Source organism: Zalophus californianus, chromosome 9, assembly GCF_009762305.2.
Source record: "Zalophus californianus isolate mZalCal1 chromosome 9, mZalCal1.pri.v2, whole genome shotgun sequence".
Classification (NCBI taxonomy): Eukaryota; Metazoa; Chordata; class Mammalia; order Carnivora; family Otariidae; genus Zalophus; species Zalophus californianus.
Genome location: NC_045603.1, coordinates 49739348 through 49755004, shown reverse-complemented (window position 1 = coordinate 49755004; position 15657 = coordinate 49739348). Strand labels below are relative to the sequence as shown.

The following is a 15657-nucleotide window of genomic DNA, read 5'->3' as shown; positions in this document are numbered from 1 at the left end:
TGCGAAGGCAGAGATGATGTCTTGTTGATCACGACATCCTCAATGCCTGGCATAATGATCGGCCCAGAGGAGGTGAGCGATAAACAGTTGTTGAATGAATGCATGAATAAATGAGAAAACTCATGAAGTCCCTTAAAGTTCAGAAGAGGCAAGGGTCATACGGGTAAGAGCCCTGGACATGGAATTAAAACACCTGCATTTAATTCTTTTTTTCACAATATTTTGATCACGGTACCTCAGACAAGTTACTAAAACTTTCTAAGTCAGCTTGCTTGCCTACAAAATGGTATCCTTTCCTCAGTGTTTATTTTGATGAAATCAATGTCTGGTTAAAGCATTTTGTAATTTACAAAGTGCTATACATAGAGAATATTATTACTATTATTATTATTGCTATATTATGACCTCAAGCATTTTACAAGACTATATTACAAGACTCTGTAATATTTTTCTGATTTTCTACTGCTCTTCATTAATGGAAATTTGTCTTTCTCCAAGTACATTTTATCACGGAGGCAACGCTCAGATACGGTGAACTAGGAACTCTGTGTTCCTGTTGCTGAAGCTCAGGCAGTATGGATGACTCCTGAAGCTGAAAGTTCCATTGGAGAGAGCAATTTTCAGTTTGCTATGAAACAAGGTATTTCTCAAATAAGGTAAAGATGAGAACATTCATGCCAACAACATTTGTATTCCAGTGCTAAGGATTCGTGTATGTGCGTTCTTTTTTTTTTCTAAGACTTTATTTATTAATTTATTTGAGAGAGAGAGAGAGAGAGAGGGCGCGAGTGAGAGAACACAAAGCAGGGGTAGGGTGGGGAGGGGCAGAGGGAGAGGGAGAAGCAGACTCCGTGGGAGCTGGGAGCTGGGAGCCCGATGCTGGAGCTGGATCCCGGGACTCCAGGATCATGACCCGAGCTGAAGGCTGTTTTAGTGGTCCTTTCTTCACTAGGGTAGTCGGTTCTGCCCACCTCTCAACTCTCATAGTCCAAGTTCTGTGACTAAGTGCATAAAATCTGGTGCCTCGAGCTTCACACTCTGAAGTCTGCTGTCCTCCCCTTCCTTGAGCAGGCTCCCTAGCAAGGTCCCTTCTTGCTTAGGTTGACCCTTGTGTCGGCTCTGGCCCAGCAGGGCCTTTTCTTTACATTATCTTTATAGAACTTTAGAAGGACTTAATTAATTAAGGTATAATTGACAGATTACCTTAGTTTCAGGTATACAATATGATGATCATATATTCATATACACTGTGAAATGGTCACCACAATAATAGAAGGAATAATTTTAGGAGGACTAATTTCCGAAACCACTTCCCATAGACTGGTTGGATTATAACAGATAGCTTTGTGAGGTGATAATCACACATATGCTTCCACTTGGTTTTCTCATGTCAAAAGCTAAATTTCTTTGACTTAACAGATGAAAGTAATAAAGTTTCTCTGTTACTTATAACTTAATCTCTTACAAATGACAGAAACTGGTAGTTGTTCCTTGGTATCCCATCTTCCCTTTTTTCTTCAGTAATAAGCTGCCAAGCTAAGGACATTTCCCAGCCTCCTTTGCAGTGAGGTGCAGCCATGTGACCAAATTCCAGCCAATGGGTGGTGAGTGGAAGTGAGAAGTGAGCTGTTCTGGACGTGCTCTTAAAAATGATGGCTGTGCTCTCCTTGATCTCATTTCCTCCTTGTTGCTGTTGCAATGTGGGCCCAGCCCTGGTAACCCATCTTCAACCATGTCGACAAGAGCAGGGAGCCACGTAGAGGAAGCTTAGGTTTCTGAAACCCTATCAACAGAGATTGGTGCTCTCCCAATAAATAGACTTCTATCACATTTAAGCTAATATTTTAAGCTTGGGTCTTTGTTAAAAGCTAAATCTATATCCTGATAGGCCTTCTCACTTGTGTCTACCCCCCAATGTATCTTTCTTGAATTGTTGTTCTAAGAGGCAGCTATTTACAACTAGGTATTTGCAGATGTAAATTTTTTATAAAACCATAATCAACCATTACCCAGTATACACGACGTATCCATTTTTCTTAAAAGCATTACATCATGATTAAAGATCAGAGTTTTTAAAGAGGTTATCAGCATATGTGGAAATTGTTTAAATGTAAACTCTTACATTGTTATTCTTTTTTTCCGGCCTATATTTATCAAGGTCCTAAAAATTATATTCTTGCATGGTTCTAACGTTCCAGTTATGGTGAAGAATGAATATTAAGCTTTTCCCTGTATAAAGAAATGAGAGGAACATCTTCTATCAAGAAACATAGAAAAATATTGGCAAACTTGTAGGGAATTGATTACCCACAAGAAGCTTTTTCCTTTCTGTTCTTTAAGGATCTAATTAGTGTTTAAGAACACTTTAGAGATGAAGGTAAACGTGTTATATCAGGCTGTAGTGCTCTAGAAGAATGGAACAATTAGGAGAAATTGTTGGTAGGAAAGGAGGCAGACACAAAGTCAAAAGCGAAGTGCTACACATTAAATGCATGTGAGTAGCTGACAAAAAAAGTTTTAAAGAGGTCATAGGAGACCCTTGCTCTCCTCATTCCCTTTAGCTTTGCACTTGCCTGTTAGTGCCCTGCTACCATTGAATTATGGATCCTCCCATTTGGAGGGGGGCCTTGGGGTTAGACTGAAGAGAATGGGGTGTGTCTAGAACAAGTGTCAGGTTCTCTTGAAGTAGATGATGTGCATACAATTAAAGTGGTTTATGGCGGGAAGAAAGAAGCAGAGGACAAGTGCACCAGATCTTCTGCCGCCATTAATTTAGAAGAGAAGAGAGATAACACCCACAACTGCTCTGGTGCACCTCTAGAATAAGTTTCTCTTTAAGTAGTACTTTCCCCAGTAAGACTTCAAAGGGAAAACAAGTGCAATATTTCCACTTGGGGGAGCCTAATGTGCCGTGAACAAGTTTCTTTTAAACTTTAAAGTAGAAAGCTCCAGCATTCTGAGAAGAGAAATTTACAGTCATGGTTAAGGGAAGAAGCATGTACTTCTAAGCTGAGCTTAGGGCTGGAAGCTGGGAGGGTGATGCCTACCTAGCTCTGCCACCAACTTACCATGCAGCCCAACCCATCATTTCCTTTAGATCTCATTTTCTTCATTTGGAAAATAAGGGGACTTCAATAAAAGCTCTCTAGCCCTGATGAGCTATGACTCTACAAAGAAATGGCAAGGTCAGGTAAGGAAAAGCCTAGGGAATCAGAAAATTAGAGGTTAACAGACTTTATAACAATATGCGATAGCTAAATTTAAATTTCAATGTCCTCCTAAGGAGTAGAAGAGGTGAATTACTAGATAGAAAAGTGATTCTAGGTAACTGAGGTTTACCAAGATGGGTTGTAAAACCTCACACTCTTAAGTATTTTGATAACAACAACACCCTTTAAAGACGGAGTTTGAGGGATGGTCTCCCATCTTCATACACTCATTATATAATAGAAAGATTTCACATTAAGAAGTTTCCAGGACACAACTTTAACTTTCTAATAAGACTGCGTGTGTGTCATAATGAGGTCCTAACTTATACAGAAAAAAATAAAGATAGCGAGGAGAGGAAGGTGCTTAGCTCATGTAAAGATGATCAGGGATTTAAAAAAATTTTATTTAAATTCTATTTAGCTAACATATACTGTATTATTAGTTTCGGGGGTAGAATTTAGGGGTTCCTCAGTTGCATATAACACCCAGTGCTCATTATATCAAGTGCCCTCCTTAAAGCCTATCACCGTTACCCCATCCCTCCATCCACCTCCCCTCTAGCAACCCTCAGTTTGTTTCCTATAGTTGAGTCTCTTATGATTTGCCTCCCTCTCTATTTTTATCTTATTTTATTTTTTCTTCCCTTCCCCTATGTTCATGTTTTGTTTCTTAAATTCCACATATGAGTGAAATCATATGGTATTTGTCTTTCTCTGACTTATTTCACTTAGCATAATGCCCTCTAGTTCCATCCGTGTCATTGCAAATGGCAAGATTTCATTCTTTTCGATGGCTGAGTAATATTGCATTTTATACACACACATACACACACACACACACACACACCCCACAAGGCTGATCAGGGATTGTTGACAACAGTTTACTGAATATGAGCTCAGCCTTCTATTCTTTCTCCTTTGTAGCCCAGTTTCACTTAACCACGATCACTCTTAAAGTTATGTGTCCAGCACATACCCTTCCCCAGAGCTCCCATTGCTCCCGCTGCCACCTTGAATAACTCTTGGATGTTTCATGAGCACAACAAACACAGTATGTGCAAAGTTGATAGTGAGCCCACCACACTTCACTGGTTCTCCTCCATGTTTCCTTCTCTCAGTGACTGACTCCTGTTACACTCCATCATGCAAACCAGAAACCTAGGAGTCATCTCAAACCCCACCTCTTCCTCATCCTCCCCAATTCCTCTTTACTCTAATTCCTAACAGCTCTCAATTTCATCCTTTCTTTCCATCTCCACAATCACTCTTTTAGTCTACGTTACCATCATCTGATAGCCCCTCATCCTCTCGTGGCCTTCCCCTTCCCGAAGCCAGTGATCTTTTTTAAAAGTGTATATCTCATCATGTTAACACTATGCTTAAATCTTTTCCGTGGCTGTTCATGTGGGGTAAAAAAATTTAACCCTATCTACAAGGACCTACATCTGGCTCCTCCTTACCTCACCAGTTCTATTTCCCACCATTCTGCTCTTGCTCTCTCTGCTCCAGCCCCCTCCTTTTCTTTCAATTCCTCAAAAATGCCACGTGCCTTCCTGCCTCTGGTCCCTTCTGTCTACCTGGAGTGCTCCAACTCTCCATTTCTCCTTCCCCTACTTCTCTACCACTGCTTTGCTCAAACGTCACTTCCTCAGGGATTCCTGCCCTGCCCTGCAAACCACGTCAACCTTCCTGAGAAATGCATTAATTGAACCCTGTGCTTTTCCTTCACAGCACTTCTAATAAATGTCATTCAACAATTAGTTGTTTAATTAGCTATTTAATTCATTGTTCTTGGATAAAAATGTGAGCTCCATGCAGTAGGAGTTGTGTATGCCCTCCTCATGACTGTGGTTCTCCACAGTCTATGATATGTACATAGTAGGTGCTCAGTGATATTTGTGGGTGAAGCAAGTGAGAGCATCAACACCTATTATTTTATTCAAGGTGCTATGCTAAATATACTGATGATGCAGAAATTTAAGTCATATTCTTTTGCTTGAAGTAGTTTCTAGTGTAGTTGGGGTCATGTTAACCCTACGCTTAAATCCTCTCAATGGCTATTCTTGTAACAGGCTGCATGTGCATGCATAGGTAATGTTGATGATGAACAGGATTTTTCTTTTGTCTAAATTCTAAACCTGCATAATGAATTCCATCTAATGTTTCACAATATCAGACTGAGAAGTGTGTGAGTTTACTTAATAGTGAAAGAATGAGGGAAGAGTCCATTGGCAGAAAGGCACGCCACCTTCTTCCAGATAGAACTTGAGCTCATTGGTCATTCCACCTCTAAAGTGGGTATTATAGCAGCTGAAAATGGTCAGGTAAATGAGCCACCTCCAGGATTACGAGCTCTTAAAAAAGACCACTATCTTTTAAGGATTGACACAAAGGTCCTGCACCTTAAAACCATGAAGAGATGTGAATGCCCTGGATGTCTGGGAGAGGACATTGTCTGGCCCCAGGAGGATCTGCCAGACCAGCTTATCTGCAGAGGACTCTGAGCAAATCACGTTGACCTACAGCTACACAGAACCACAGAGTAGAATATGCTTATTTGAGTCAGGGTCCTCACAAGAAACAGAGGATACATTCAAATTAGGGTAATTTGATGAGAATTTAATAAAAAAAATATTTAGAAAGATGTGGGCAGGTTAGAGGGAAACCACAGGGATAATGCAATACTCTGGGGCCAGAAGCAAAAAGCACCTTCCTACACTGCCCTGAAGAAGCAAAGGATAGAGCTGTTAGTGAAATGGGGATTCAGAAAGGACTGTGTGGAAAGGGCTACCTGAGAAGTGCTGGCACCTTCCGTCAAAGGATGTAGCCAGCTCCAGTGAACCCATAGCAAGGAGGCCAGGGAATAACACTCTCCATCCCTGTCCTCCCTCCCTCTCATCTCCTACCATGATTCCCTCTTAGCTAAACCCAGTTGGAGCCTGAGGCCATGAGAGCCCATTATGCAGGCCTGTAGGTCAGAGCACACAGCAGCATGGAGAAGGGTGGTGAGTGGCTCTAGAGGTAAAAAGGAGGATATCCTTGTTTGTCTATATCTCCACTCAATTTCTTTCCACAAAGTCTGAAGGCTGCTTGCTTTACACTAAATATGTAATATAAAGAAATAATCAGGAAGAAGAAAAGGAGCCTACAAATGCCTTTTAGCATTCTAAGCCCTTGCCCACACAGAGATGCTCTGAACTGCAAAAATGACTTGGAACTACAGGTAAACTGGAGGAGACAGAAAGTAGATTGGTAGTTGCCAGGGCTTGGGGCCAGAGTAGAATAGGGAGTGACTGCTTAAGTTTTGCATCTAGACAGCGCTGATGGTTGCACAATGTTGCAAATGTACTAAATGCTACTACTAATTGTACATGTTAAAGTGGTTAATTATAGATTAGGTGAATTTTGCTTGAGTTAAAAAAAATATGACTCTGAGTTTCCTGGATACTGGGACAATAAAGGAAACATGGTCAATCACGTAGTTATCACCATTCCAAAGGGGAAGTCTTCCAGTCCTTATATGGGAAATAAAGATTCTCTGTCTGGGAGAAAGATATCTCTCCCGTGGGATTTTATATATATGGTGCTAATTGATATAATGGGGAATATCCTCGACACATTTTTATAATAGGACACAGAGGTAGTTTCCAATGGCTGTTCCATGATCAAGGTTGAGGAATAGAATTAAAAAGCAAATCAATGATAGTGTTTCTATAATGGAATAAGCTAATGTGGTGGTCAACTTGATCTAAAGGCAGACCCTAGGGTAGACAGACTAGATGCTTCTCTGGGGATCTTTCCTGGATTTCAATCCTTTCCCTCACTTGGGTTTCCAACAGAAGTTGGATATCAGACATTTCAAGAAGGTCCTCTGTGAGAAGACTCTGGTTGGCATTTTATATACATGACTGAGACCAGATCCATTTGCTTTAGACATCAGATGAATCAGTGGCAGGATTAATGTACTTATAAGGAGATGAGAAGCCTAACCAGATTCTTGCCAGGTTAGAAGATCACCTACCTCACATTCCCACAGAACTGAGCTTCCTAAATCTGCAGGCTAACTCACCATTCTTGCAAAACAATGAATTTTAAAAATACATTTATTAAGTGCTAACTATATGCCAGGAACATCAGAAGGTGTACTGGGGACTCAAAGATGGAAATGTATTACCCCTCCCTTCTAGTAACCCCTGGGGATCCCTTGCCAAGAAGGTGGGGCAGTAGGATAGTACTCCTGGATTCCACTATGGAAAACGATTCTGTTGAACCTCCTGAAGTTTTTAGTTACCTTTTTTTTTTTTTTTTTTAAACTGCAGGACATACAATGCTTGCAATTCCCCCCACCCCATGAACTCTTTAATAGTAGTAGGGTCAATGTGCTTATAAAAAATAATGGGTCATCAAATAGGATGTGATTTCTAGGTTGCTAGGAAAATTACTCAAATATGTCAAAAGATCTGCAGAAGGTGACCAAAGTTCCCTGTCCAAAAGGACCGTCTGTAGAAAGGCAATTGGTATGACCAAACGTCTATGGTACATTTCACGGGAATGGCAATGACCATGAGACAGACTGGGATCTGAGGAGTTCCGAGCATAGTGAGTTGGGATGCTTGGGATAAGCTTTTTAGATAAGATTTTCAGAATTTGATCTGAATGTTTCTCAGCTGCCTTTATTTTAATGGGCTCTAAGAAAACACAAAACTATTTTAGCAAGTAAGCTTTCCAGCATTACCCACGTGGCAGTTCCTTTCTGCATCACAGAAGGAGATCCACAAATGTTTAATTGATCATTAGCCTTTTCAGGCAATTGCTTTCCGTAATAAATGTTTCCCCACAACAGCATCGAGAAGCTCGTACTGACTGCCTTGTGGTATTAAGCCTATTTCCCTGGTTGCCACCTAATTCCATTTACAGAAAGCCTTATGAAAAGTAGGAGTCCAAAAGCCCTGGCTTTATTCCAAGATGTCTAAGAAGATGCATAGCAAAAGGAAAAGCAAGCAGACAGGGTGGATGAATGAAGCACCCTTATTTAAGAAAGTGCAAGAGGGAAAAATGGAGTGTGTCAAAATGAGAAAAATAAACAGAAGAAAAATCAGGAAGAAATAATCAAGAGCCCATCCCCTGACAGAAGATTAGTTTGTCCTGCCTAAGTGAAGCATGGTTGAGAAAAACGGATCATGCAGATATAAATTATTCATGGTTAGAGACGGCTCAGTCATTAAGATATTTATACTATGGCTGAGGCCCTTGCATGCTGTGTTGATTTATGGGCTACATAATTACGTAAGATACGCTGATGACTGTTTGCATGGGAAACACTCTGGATTTTTTATTTTGTTAATCAGTTTTCCCACTCTGAGCCCTGCATTTCAATCAGAGCACAAGGCTTGATTAGAACCTCCCAGGGTGGCAGAAAGACTGCATGGTATTATTAGCTTTGCCTGCGTTACATTCATTCCGATAAAAAGTACCTTTGGGGTGCTTTTCAATTTACCCATTAGTTAAAAGTATTTTTATCAGTGATAGCCTACTCAAATAATGCTACTAATAATTTCAATCTCTTTCAGATGAGCTAAACTCTAATAAGAATTTTTTTAACTTCAAAAAAAGTTGCCAATTTATTTTTGCTTACTGGAATACACTGCTTGGGAAATATTCCCAATACAACAGAGTGTAACTTCCATGTTCAAATGAGCTTTATCTTAAATCCTAAGTTTTTCCTAGGGAGTTAAAGGAGACAGCTTGCATAGTTACTGTACTGTAGGAAGAGTCCAAAGTGAAACTCAATAATATGTCTTACGTTAACTTGAATTTGGCCAAAGTGTGGTTGCTGATTGACTTTTGTTCTCTGTAGCAGCTCACCCTGGGAATTTTATTACCTTTGGACTATCTTGGCCCCCTACTCCACATTTTACATGACTGATATTTTTTGTATTTTGCTTATTGGCTTATAGTGTTTTGTAAACTTGTTATTGATGTATAACAAACATACAGAGAAATGCATAAATCATAAATTAGCCTCTTGATAACTTTCCATAAACTGGACACAACTGTGTACCCATACCCAGATCCAGAAATAGAACAGTACCAGCCTCAAAGAATCCCCCCCACTGTCTATTCCTTTAAATCACTCCCTGGTCCCACAGGTAACCACTATCTTGACTTCTATCAGCATTGGTCAGTATTGCTTATTTTTGTACTTTTAAAAAACAGACCCAGTTTTTACTCTTCTGATTCTGGCTTTTTCTGCTCAATATTATGTTAGTGAGATTCATGCATATTGCTGGGAGTAATTTTAGGTCATTCATTCTCATTGCTATATAATATTCCATTGGGTGAATATGCCATAGTTTATCCATTCTACTATTTAGGTTTGGGGCTGTTACAAATATTGCTGCTATGAACATTCTACTGTGTCTTTTGGTGAACACAGGAATGCATTTTTGTGGTAGTCATAGCTACAAGTGAACTGTTGGGCTGTAGGGTATGAATATGTCAACTCAGGTAGATACCATCAAAGAGTTTTCCAGAAGAGTTGTATATATTTACCTTCTAACCAGCAGCGAATGAGAGTTCCAGCTGTTCTACATCTTTGTCACCTCGTGCTGTGGTCAGTCTTTTCCACTGTGGCCATTCAGGTAGGTGTGGTGGTGGTATCACACTGTGGCTTCCATTTGCATCTACCTGATGACTAAAGTGTTGAGTCACCTTTCCTGGCTTATTGGCCACTTTGATAACTTTTTTTATAAAGTGTCTGCTCAAGTCTTTCCTCCCAACTTTCCATTAGGGTGTCTGGCTCATTGACTTGTGGGAATTTAAAAATAGCATATTCTGATATGAGTCCTTTATTGGATACATGGTTTGCAAATATATTTTTCCCCTCTGCGGCTTACCATTTCAGACTTTTAATGGTGCCTTTTAATGAAGAGAAGTTCTTAATTATTCTTTTTTTCTTTTATGGTGCTTTCTGTGTTCTCTTTAAGAAATCTCTGCTTACTATGAAGTCGTGATGATGTTATCCCATATATTTTCTATGGGCTTTATTATTTAATTTTCACATGTAGATAGCGAATCCATCTAAATTGATTTCTATGTATGGTATGGGGCAGGGTCACGATATATTTTTTCCACATGGATATAACTGACCCATCATCATTATTTGAAAAAAACCACTCTTTCCTCACTGCATTGCAATGTCACCTGTGTCATAAACTAGGTGACTATATGTATAGTTCTGTTTCTGGACACTCTTTTCTGTCACATTGGTCAATTTGTCCTTCTTACGCCAGTACCACACTGTCTTAATTACTTTAGCTTTTTAACAGATCTTGACATATGGTAGTAACAGTACTCTGATTTTGTTGCTCTTCTTCCAGATTGCCTTGGGTTTTCTTGGCCCTTTGTAGAGTGATGTTTCACCACGGATTTAGTTCAGGGGAAACTAGAACCCAGTAGCTAAATAAAGGAAGGAGGTTAGGCCCCTGGCTAAAGGAGTAATACTATATGAAATAATCATAGGATTTACATGGCAGGTTTCAGTATTAAATTTTATAGGCTGACATATTACTTATAGATATTTAAATGTGTTTTGTAGGATACTAACAAAAGTCTTCCAACTTCAATTTCTCAGGCTCTAATCTTATCCTATATAGAAAAATAATAAAGCGTTTTTAAACTTTTAAAACAGAGAATGAGAAAAATCAGGTCACAAAATTTCTTAAAGTAATTTCTGAGCTCCTAGTGAGTTGGGGCACACATTGTAGACAAGGCCATGTCTCTTAAGGGCACAAACTCCAGAAGGCTCCATTTCCACTGTCAGTACTAATGTGATGACTTTTTAAAAATGGACCTCAGTTGGTTAAGCAGCTGCCTTCAGCTCAGGTCATGATCCCAGGGTCCGGGGATCAAGCCCCACATCAAGGTTCCTTGCTCAGTGGGGAGCCTGCTTCTCCCTCTCCCTTTCCCTGCTCCTCCTGCTTGTGCTCTTTTTTTTTTCTCTCTCTCTCTCTCCCTGTCAAATAAATAAAAAACTTTTTTTAAAATTTTTAAAAAAAATTTTTTTTTTAAAAATTTTTTAAAAATGGGCATAATTCTACCAGGAGCAAGATTTCGGGAAACTCACAAACTTTATGTCCTATTTGCTTTAAAAAGTGTAAATAGCCAAATGAATCTGGCATCGAAGTGACCAACGCCAATGGGAAAGTAGAAAGATTTGCCACAAAGTGAAACATTCTTTGCCCTGACTGTTAAAAACATTTGGCATTTACACATGGCTACTGGGTAATCATCATATTCCTTATCATCATTCTCCAGAAAGTCTGATTCCTCCTCAGTCTAAAAATAGTCACTGTCAGGTTTTCTGAGCTGGATAAATGATCCACACAAAAAATGGGATGAATCTCCATCAGATTCTGCTGAGGTAGAGAAACTATTTAAAAGTAGGAATAAGTGTCTGCCAGCCTGAAAAAGAATTCCTACTACTCAGGATTCTTAACCTCCCAAGACTTAACAGGAACAGTCAGGAAGAGCAAAAGGCTCAATAGCAAGATATGGACCCTCTCCGGCATCCTGTGCTAGATTTGGCTTTATGTATACAGTTAAAAAAAAAAAAAAAAAAAGGTATCCTAGTTCCCTAGGAACCAGATCTGAAATAAGACAAATAAATACCAACCACACAGACATCCTAAAAGCCGATTTCCTTGTACGGTGCCAAAAATATACTTAGAAATATTTAAAGCATCTATATTTCTGACTGCCTTGAGTTTTTATAGGGGGTAAAGACAGTATTTAAAGAAAGCAATGCTGGGCAAATGTGCATACCTAAAGACATGGCTAGGGCGCCTGGGTGGCTCAGTTGGTTGAGCGTCTGCCTTCGGCTCGGGTCATGGTCCCGGAGTCCCGGGATCGAGTCCCGCATCAGGCTCCCTGCTTGGCGGGGAGTCGCTTCTCCCTCTGACCCTCTCCTCTCTCATGTGTGCTCTCTCTCTCTCTCACTCTCTCTCTCTCTCTCAAATAAATAAATAAAATCTTAAAAAAAAAAAGACATGGCTAGATAAAAAAGGGAAAAACTTGACCATCGTGTATTAAAACCATAATGCCTTGTCAATGAAGAAGCAAACGATATCTGACCAGCACACCAACAGTGCCCCACTCCCACCCCTGCCTTAGCTTGGGCCAACGGTGACTACTGGATAGGAATAATAAGCACAGAGTCTATTGTTTTGAAGCTGATGGGTCCTTAATAAATACTGATTTATTAATCATAAATAAATAAAATTTCTAATTAGAAAAGTTTGACATAGCTGGAAAAAAGAGAAAATAAGTTGGATGTCAGATCTAAAAAAGTTTAGACAGGTTGGAATGATAGGTGAATATTTAGAAATTATTATTTAATAGTATGAACGATGATATGCCTTCCATTTTTGCTGTGAGTTACAGTTTACAAAGTGCTTTCATATATATCATAGTGTTCTCTTTGTCACAACAACCCTCTGGGATGGGATGGTCATTTTAAATGCTCTCCAGGTAATTCCATTGTGCATTAAGGGAGGAGGACTCCTGCTTTAGGCTTTGGCAGGGAGTCATCTGCTATTAGTATTGAACATAAAAAAAAAAAAAAGAAGTGTTCAAATAGGGGCGCCTGAGTGGCTCAGTCAGTTAAGTGACTGTCTTCAGCTAGGGTCATGATCTCCTCCAGGTCCTGGGATGGAGGCACATGTCGGCCTCCCTGCTTAGTGGGGAGTCTGCTTCTCCCTTTCCCTCTGTCTCTCCCCACTGCTCATGCTCTTTCTCGCTCTCTCTCTCTCTCTGAAAAAAAAAAAAAAAAGAAAAGAAGAAATGTCCAAATAGAGCTTGGTAAGGAAGGTTCTGAAGGGATTCCAGCATTGGATAGTGGTCCAAGCAGATGCTGCTGAGATTTAATTGTGGCACGTTAACTTTGGAGAGTACCAACTCCAGGAAGCCTTATATGTCTTCAGAAGTATGTTTTGAACATCATCTTTTCACTTATACAGTTAGATAGGTCTTCTATAGGCATCCGTTTCTTGACCAGAGAGGGCATTTGAAGGTGACAAATAGCCTTTTATGCTACTCTAAGATATACTACTATTTAGAGAAATTGGAACAACTCCTGAAATATTTCAAAAGATGAAAGTAGAAAACTTCCCTAAACCAGTACACACAGCAGAAAGAAGAGCCAAGTAGTTCTGCCGTGAACTTGAGAATCTATAGAGTCCAAGCACATTTTGCACATGACTGTAGAATTAAGGAAGACAAAAACCTTTGCCAAAGGGCAAGAGCTAACAAACTGTTCCATTTTAAATCCTTCACTATGGAACCCTGACTTAGATGATGGTGTTATAATATCATTCATGATATTTTTATTATGTTAGGAACTGAATGCAGAAAAGGAATACTCATGTTCCTTTTCTGGGACTACCTATTGCTCTCCTGTCTTTGGAGACAAGCTAGATCCTAACACTTCTGGTTTGTTGTGGAGATTTGGGCTGCAGATGCAGTAGTACTTGGGAATCTGTGAAGATGTCTCTGGGTATGCACGAGCCATTAAGAGACCAAAGAAAAAGCAGGTACAAGGATTCCTGGATTTCTATGCCCCACTTCCTCAGTCTGAGTAGCTTTACAATAATTCATATCAATAAAAATGCTTGAATGATTAAACACTGGTAGATAATTAATTCACTGTCTCACTTTCTTCCTCTTACTCAGGACTCTCTTAGGTGCTTAATGTTAAATATTTGATGCTCTGGGATTTTTTTTCTCAATAATGCACTTAGGGCTAAAATGATTATATTTTATTATTTTTTAAAAGAATTAATTTACTTACTTTAGAGAGAGACAGAGAGAGAGAGAGAGAGTGAGCATGGAGAGGGGCAGAGGGAGAGGGAGAGGCAGAGAATCTCAAACACACTCCGCACTAAGCACAGAGCGGGACCAGGGGCTGGCTCTCACAACCTTGAGATCATGACCTGAGCTGAAACCAAGAGTCCGATAAAGCTCAACCAATTGAGCCAGCCACCCAGGCACCCCTAAAATAATTATATTTTAAATAATAAGATTTCACTTTTATTTTTAAATATTCCCTGTAAGGCTTTTATTTTTGAATGAATATTAACTGAGTGTTTACATTTCAACTTCAGAAGTTAGGTTTAGAATATATAAAGATGCATTTCATTAGTTTTTCTGCTTCTTTCAAAGCTTTCATCCATACTTAAAATATTTACTGTTTCAGGGGCGCCTGGGTGGCTCAGATGGTTAAGCGTCTGCCTTTGGCTCAGGTCATGATCCCAGGGTCCTGGGATAGAGCCCCACGTCAGGCTCCTGGCTCAGTGGGGAGCCTGCTTCTCCCTCTCCCCCTGCTTATGCTTTCTCTCTCTCTCTCCGTGTCTCAAATGAATAAATAAAATCTTTTAAAAAAATATTTACTGTTTTATACATCGGCTATAATGACTGTCAGTCTTCTGTGGGCACATAATCAGATCTGTGAGGTCAATCTGGGTTTAATCCTAGGTTTCACACAGTATTGTCTGTGTGAACTTGGGCAGGAAATGTAACCTCTTCAAGACAATTACTTCAATTATGAAAAATAAGGATAATGATTTATATGTCACAAGATTGCTGTGACAATTAGGATTGATAAAATAGGTAAAGTACTGTGCACAGTGCTCAGCAGAAATTAACCACACACATTATTAGTTCTCTCTTCTTTGCTCTTCCTGGGATAAACCCAGGACAGGCTGATGTCATCTACGCTGCTTAATTAACCTCCTAGTTGATGTGAAGAATTACTTTCTTTACTTAGCTGCAGAAAAAAGAGAAGAAAAACTCTTACATCAGTAAATGAAATTATTATTTATATGCCCCCAGAACTTAAGTGTTTGTCTAATGTACAATGCAGTGATGCAGTGCTGTTGTTAAGAGAAAGTTTTAACAGAAGAGCAAGGAGGGGCAGGATAACAGAGCTGGGCAGTATTCTACTATATCGTTAGATTTTCACGTGTCTTCCCACTTACTTAGCTTTAGGTGCTGTAAATGATGTCAGTACTCCTCTCTCCCCAATTTCAGATTATCTACACTGCTAAGGACTTAGTTTTATACCCTATAACTAATGAATCCTTATCTTGGACAAGGTACTCAAGAAACACACACATGGAGTCTCTGAACTATACAATTATGAAAATTAAATTAATTTTCATTTTTTCCACAGATGGGATATTTAGTATATCCGCCAAATGATAGCTTCAGCTTGAATGACCACACTAAAACTGACCTTAGGCTCCCACATGCCCTCCCGAGTTCGAGAACTCTGCGAGTCAGGCTGCCAAACTTCTACTGCAATTCTGTTTGGCTAGGAAGGCTCAGGTGAAGCAGATTCTGCAAGGCAAATGCCCCACTCAGCACAAAACTATCCCTTAAGGGACTCAACAGA

The 15657-nt window shown here is 39.7% G+C and overlaps 1 protein-coding gene across 11 annotated transcripts in view; it reads right to left on the bottom strand.

Moving 5' to 3' along the window:
- The window catches only part of GRIP1 (glutamate receptor interacting protein 1), a 660679-nt gene that overhangs the window by 96762 nt on the left and 548260 nt on the right, over nucleotides 1-15657 (bottom strand). The window lies entirely within an intron of this gene.